Source organism: Octopus sinensis, linkage group LG21 (assembly GCF_006345805.1).
Source record: "Octopus sinensis linkage group LG21, ASM634580v1, whole genome shotgun sequence".
In the NCBI taxonomy this organism is placed as follows: Eukaryota; Metazoa; Mollusca; class Cephalopoda; order Octopoda; family Octopodidae; genus Octopus; species Octopus sinensis.
The window spans coordinates 28,676,657-28,684,156 of NC_043017.1; positions in this window are offsets into that span (position 1 = coordinate 28,676,657).

Sequence of the window (7,500 nt, forward strand, 5' to 3'; positions counted from 1 at the left end):
AGGAAATCTGTCTAAATCTTCTTCGAAAATCTCCATATCTTCATCTCGCAGAACTCTAGCAGACTACTGAATACACATGAAATATTGTACCTCAAGACGTTAGACTACTGAGTCCTTACCCCAGAGGGAGACACGAGATCTTTGTTATTACACGATGCCATCAATCTCGGTAGTTGGTACAGCTTTCAAATCCCAAATGGAGAGCAAGCCCTTCCAGGATATTCCATATATTAATCAGTACATATTGTTCGTGTGATCTCTCTAAGAAATAGACCATCTCTTCATTTTGCCTCTCCCAGTATCCCATATGTTGTAGTGAGTCGCCTTTGTATAATCGCTCTATATTGCCCCAAGTTCTGCTTTTAGTCTGACGGTCTGCGGGATTTTGGTAATCTAAAAATCTATGTTTCTATATACTTAATTAGTACTGTATATCTGCTTACATACGCACATGAACCGCACAAGCATATACGCATATATATATATATATATACAACTTATAAATAAGGGCAAACGAAAAGATTTCTAATGCTAAATATGCCGAAATTAGACACCTTGTCCATAATCATATAATTTTTCACAATACGCACGCTACTCAAAAAAGATCGACAGAAATTTCTAAAACATTCCATTATTACCATATCTTTGTCGACTGGCTGGTCACCTAGATGCAATCATGGACTGGTACACTGGCGTTTTAATACAGAATCTTTTCATGAACTCAGTAAAAACTCCACAAATTGTTCTTTGTTAACCACGTAGCTAGGAGTAACCAAGTAGATGTTCATGATGCACTCGCTATTGTAAAATCCAATAATTGTGAGTTTCTCGGTGGACCTGCTTTGCCCGGCCTCCTGTGTTAGCTAAAAACAGATGCTTGGCTCGTACGAGTTAACCCATAAGCATTCTGAAGCATTTCATATGTTTCTGTAACATTCTGACTAAGTTTTAACACAAGACATGATTGCATAGCGAGTTTCCAAATTGTCTTCACATCCCGACTTTAATCCTAAAATAATAAGGTCTGAAAAACTGTATCTAGTAGGGTGTGTTCAATGTGCTATAACATAGCACATTTAATTCTGGAAAAACAAATGTTGGCAGGTCGGTTTTGGTAGATATAAAACAGTGATACACTAGAATTCCAAAATTTAGAACGTTTAAAAATACCTCTCCTAAAAGAAAAAGAAAATCTACTGAAAAGAACCCCTTACATATCAGTTATGTCTACCTGTAAGCTCAAATGCATATATATATATATATATATATATATATATATACGAGCATAACACCCCCACCCCATCCAATGAACGGTGCTGAGTTGTCAAACATTTAAACCAAATTTTCTCAAAACAACTTGTCCGATTGTTCCATAGGATTCTCCTTTGAGAAAGACTGATTAAACTTATATTTGAGACACCAGCAAAAGAAGAAATAAAGATAGACTTTTTTTCTATTCCAAAGAAAAACTATTTTATTCACACAAACGGTTTTATTCACAAAAGCAACAAAAATGGAAGGTGCAGTTTTGTACAGGTTGACGGGAGAAAAGCATGACAAAAACGGCTTTATCGATCGCATTCTCACCTGGAATCAATTTTTGTAATTTTTTCAAGATTCATACACGCCCTGATATCGTCGGTATCTACATGTCAAATTTGGGCGCAATCGGATGGAGGATGCCCGAGATCCTAGAATACACACAGACAGACAGAAAGACAGAACGGATTTTATATAAGATATATATATACAAGTCTATCTACTGAATACGTTAGTGAATGATGTGACGTAGAGTTGGCTGGAATTTCTATTAGAGCAATCGTAAGCTTATTTGCTTTCAATCGTTGGTTGATAAATCAGAAATATCCCATTTCGATAATAAAAAAGACCAAACATACACACAAATATAGACACTGGCACGCACTCAGAACGATTTATATCTCTAGTGAGAATTCCCCATTAATGGTATGTTTAAGTAACTGTTCACTTCTGTTATCCGAGGTGGTGAACTAAAAACCTTCGCTATTGAGATAACATTTAGTTATTACCGCCTTTGTTCACAGCACTAGAATATCAGAATGATTTATGTTTGCCAAAATGGATTGGAAGTAGTACCATTTTGCAATGTAGTAATTAGTTATTGAATATCTTCCATAGAAATCATTATTGGCATATGACATTCAGTACGTTAATAAAAAGAATTGATATATTTACGAATAGATTTGTGAATAAATACCGACTGCTAGTTATTATTTCCTTTCTTAAGCATTGAGAATCTAGTAAATCGCTTCTTATCTCTGTCTTCCAGCATATCATGAGAATACGAGCCAATATTTCCCAGAATAGGGCAGCAGCCGTTCGCTGATAACTAACTTTTATATACTATGTGGAGAATAGAACTCTTAACCATCAAGTTAATGGTCACCAAATCAATTGTTTTACATTATCGATGCCTAGATTGAATATGGATGGCAATCTGCTCATCCATAACTGGATCAAGAATATTCCGTTAAGAAATAATTGTCTTGTCTATCAATGCATCAGGAAATATTTGAGTGGTGAAGTTTCGGTACAGATTTGATTGTAACCTAGGTACGTTCAATATAATAGAATTTAAATTTATGTTAAAAACAATATATACACGTGATATTACACATACTCAAACACGAGTGCTCGCATGCATACAGGTTGTGTACGTTTCTTTACTTATTTATGGATAATATATATATATTTATGGATATATATATATATATATAAGACAAAGACGAGTGTGTAAACAACAAACTGATGTATTAGTTTAACGCTCGGGAAGCGAGAAAGCCCGCTACGTTTCGAGTGTACGCTCTTCGACATTTATATATATATATATATATATATATATATATATATATATATATATATATACGTAATTAAGATTCAGTTGAATTAGGTATTTAAATTAAGGTACCAAGCCAGCTACTTATTTACTATGTATATATGTGTGTATATATGTATGTTTGTGTGTCTGTGTTTGACCCCCCAACATCGCTTGATAACCGATGATGGTGTGTTTACGTCCCCGTAACTTAGCTGTTCGGCAAAGGAGACCGATAGAATAAGTACTAGGCTTACAAAGAATGTCCTGGGGTCGATTTCCTGGATTACTGGCGGCGATACAGCATGGCCACAGTCAAATGACTGAAAAAAGCAAAAGCGTGCAAGAGTAAAGTGTAAAAGAGTATATTTCGATTCTTTCAGTAAAATTAATTCCAACTCTCAGAGTACAAGCAAGTTAACACCTAGTTTTAATATTTGTTATAATAAAAATTAATAGTCCTACCATAACACATGCTGATAGGACATTTAGTTGGAATTGTTTTGTCCCTGAGTACCAAACAGAAATAAGCAAATGCCTGAAAATCAGTGTTTAAGGAAACATATAGAGTATCAACATAAAGCTATAGCATATGATCATAAATATTATTACATAATTTCATATCTTACAATTTGGAAATCTAGATATCATCATCGTTCTTCTTCATTCTCTAAATTTAAAATAGGCATTGGGTATTTTTGGGTATTTATTAGATAGAGTCAGTAAGTATGAATTAAATTTATCCATCGTTAGGTACTCACCATCATGAAATATTGGCAATTCTACACGTGATTTTTGCATTGAAGAAATGAAATAAATAGTTACTTCTAAATTAATTTAATTAAAGTGTAATAGTAATTTTACAATGAAATATTGTCATATATTTCAGAAAATATCTACATATTTCGTTTTTTTTAATTATAACGCTTTTTTCCATATATTATATAATAAGGATAATTATTTTCAAAATATGTTTAATATATTTAATAGATAGATAACGAATTGTCCTGACATCCAGTCTCCATGTTTGTAATTCTCATGACGAAAAATTCATGTTTATTTTATATTATACTAGCAGTATCGCCCGGCGTTGCTCGGGTTTGTAAGGCAAATAACTATATAAGCATTTTTAGAGAGTTATAGCCCCAAAAATAGCAAAAAAATGCATTAAAATGGAAAAAAAATTATGGTAAATTTTTCTTAAAATCGTTGACTCATCGTAGACATTTTTAGAGAGTTACTTCCCTTATATAATAGAGAAAGAAATGCATTAAAATGGAAAAATGATGGTAATTTTTTTTTAAATCGTAGACTCATCGTAGACGCGCGCTAATACCCAGAAGGGCTCGCTGGGAATCTAAATCGTAGGAGACAGACACACAACTTGACTTTTATATATAAAGATATTTTTAGAGTAGAAAATTATCTTACTTAGATTATATTGTTGCTTAACGTTCTTTTTTTGTATGAGTTCGCGTACTGGAGATATTTTCTTAGATCAATTCGAATCTAACGCATTTTGGATCATCTTGAATACGTTGTATTTACTTGTATTTCTAAATATACCAATTTGAATTATGTTTTTTAAATCTAAATATATCGATACAATAGGTACCGATGGTCAGCTTTGTATGGTGAATTTAAGGGTATTTCAATACACTTAAATTTAACAACCTGAATTGTTTTCTTGAATACATTTTGATATTTTCATCATCCACCAACAGTCATCAACCCAAAACGTGATTATAAGATTTAATATTTACTTAAATTTAAGTATATTATATTTTATATTTCGTACAACATAGGCCATCATAATCTTCCAGACCATGAAGTTCATCCGAATTAGATGTCCTGATCGAATGATGTGGCATGAACCTTTGGTTTGGAATTTAGTCAGATCGGCCTCTGGCTTGCTGATATATCTCATGTTTACACGTACCGAATGCAGATGATAATTGCACTTCGCTAACAGAACTGCTTGATCCAGGCCGTTGATAGCCAGTTACTTGTTTGCTCAATTAACATCTGATACTATTTGGCATTAATTCCATAGAATTCACTGGTCGAAGAAGTCCTCATCCACCATGTTACATCCCCTGGATTAGAATACTTCATGCTATTTAACTATTGCTGTGATCCTGATAGGTTCCAGTACTCCGTATCAGAGTATAACTGGGAACAGTAGTGGCTCAGAGATGGTTCCACAATCTCCAAATCCCTGGATGCTCATATGCTCATTGTTGGATGCAATCCAAAGTCCTATCGAGGTAACTATACGCAGGCCCGTGCTAGAGAATCTATATATTGCACTGATGAGAATCAATCGATATCTATTAATAAATTTCATTAAAGCTTTTCGTTTTAACATTACATATGGACATTAAATGTGGGCGGAAAATATGAAATGAAATATATGAATGAATGGATTTTTACAACAAAGAGGAGTTCAATGACATTTAAATGTCTGTCATCGGTTCACTTCATTTGGAATGAAATGATTTCGCTTTGTAAGGATGACATTAATATTACATCTAAAATATAGATATTCTAAACCGTAGTTTAGGCCCATAGATTGGTTTCTTTGGACGGAAAATAATAGGATTATCATTATCCAGCAAAGAATAATTAAAAATTGGATTATAAAAGTCCTCATACAAACATACAAGCATTTGCGTATATCATGTATTATGTAATGCGTACACGCATATAAACACACACACACACACACACACACACACACACTCACACACACAGACATGCACGCGCACACAAACATGTATACAGATATACACATATATTTAAGTCTATTTTGAAACGGTAGAAAATACCCCATTATCTACGATTGTGAAGATATATCACTCTCAGGTAAATGTATATATGCATATATATATACACATCTATTTATCTATCTATCTATCTATCTATCTATCTATCTATCCATGTATGTATCTATCTATCCATGTATGTATGTATGTATGTATGTATGTGTGTATGTATGTATGTATGTATGTACGTATGTATGTATGTATGTATGTACGTATGTATGTATGTATGTATGTATGTATGTATGTGTGTATGTATTTATCTATCTATATACATCTATAATTATAATTAGGGTTCAGCTAACTGCTTCACCACATAACGAAATTAGAAATAGGAGTTAAAAATTCCCTTTCAGAAAGGGAATTTTCGGTATGTGGTGAAGCAGTTAGCTGAACCCTAATTATAATAATGCGGATAAATTTCTCTATAAAGCTTATTTTAACGTACCGATCTACTTGGTAAAATTGTTAATTCATTAATCTAATTAATAAATGTTATCCTTAATTTATATAGATATAGATATAGGCGCAGGAGTGGTTGTGTGGTAAGTAGCTTGCTAACCAACCACATGGTTCCGGGTTCAGTCCCACTGCGTGGCATCTTGGGCAAGTGTCTTCTGCTATGCCTTGTGAGTGGATTTGGTAGACGGAAACTGAAAGAAGCCTGTCGTATATATGTATGTATATGTGTGTGTGTGTGTGTGTGTGTGTGTGTGTGTGTGTGTGTGTGCCTGTGTTTGTCCCGCTAGCATTGCTTGGCAACCGATGCTGGTGTGTTTACGTCCCCGTCACTTAGCGCTTCGGCAAAAGAGAGCGATAAAATAAGTACTGGGCTTACAAAGAATAAGTCCCGGGGTCGATTTTTATCGACTAAAGGCGGTGCTCCAGCATGGCCGACATCAAATGACTGAAACAAGTAAAAGAGTAAAAGAGTTAAGAGTATAGGTTGTGGGGTCCTTTGAAGGAGGGAAGGGGTAGGTTGGAGAAGATGTGCGAGGATGAGTGGTCGGACTGGAGTCGCCGAAAGGCTCGGAGAATGGTACGTTGGAGGGGCAGGGATGGTAGGTGAGAGGAAACGAGAGACGGGCAAAGACGGTTGGGTGCTGGGAGAAAGATCAGAGGCACGGTCCACGGAACATGCCCTGGAAATGGCTGTGTGGATAGTGGGGAGTGGATATCTACGAAGGATGAATTGGCGAGTCATGAGTTGAGATTGAGACTCAAAATCATTGTTGTCAATGCAGAGCCTGCTCAAACGGAAGAATTGAGAATTGGTGACAGGAAACTTGGTGTGGGTAAGGTGGACGAGAAATTAATCTAGGAGTGTTGGTTGCTGTGCTTGTAGTGGATGGAGGTAGTGAGAGCGGAGTGTTTTCTGTTGAGAAAAATGTCGAGAAATGCAACGGAAGTTTTGGAAATGGTGCAGGAGAATTCGAGGGCAGGATGGAATTACCGAAGAAAAAGAGGAAGGCGTCTGGTTTTTCACGGGAGGATGATGTCAGACGGATACAGTGATCAATATAACGACGGAGTGGGAATATTTGGGCCTCAACATACCCAACAAATAGGTTCGCATAATTGTGGCCCATTCTCGTTCCCATAGCTAATCTCGAGAAATGTCCGTAAAAATCCCCGGCGATAGAGAAGCAGTTGAGGGAGAGAACAAGTTCGGTCAGACGAAGGAGTGTGGAGTTGTTAGGTTGGCGGTTGAGTCGAAGGTCCAGAGAGTGTTTAAATGGAAGAAGTCCTTTGTTGTGTAAGATCACACTCTTTACCCTTTTACTCTTTAACTTGTTTCAGTCATTTGACTGCGGCCATGCTGGA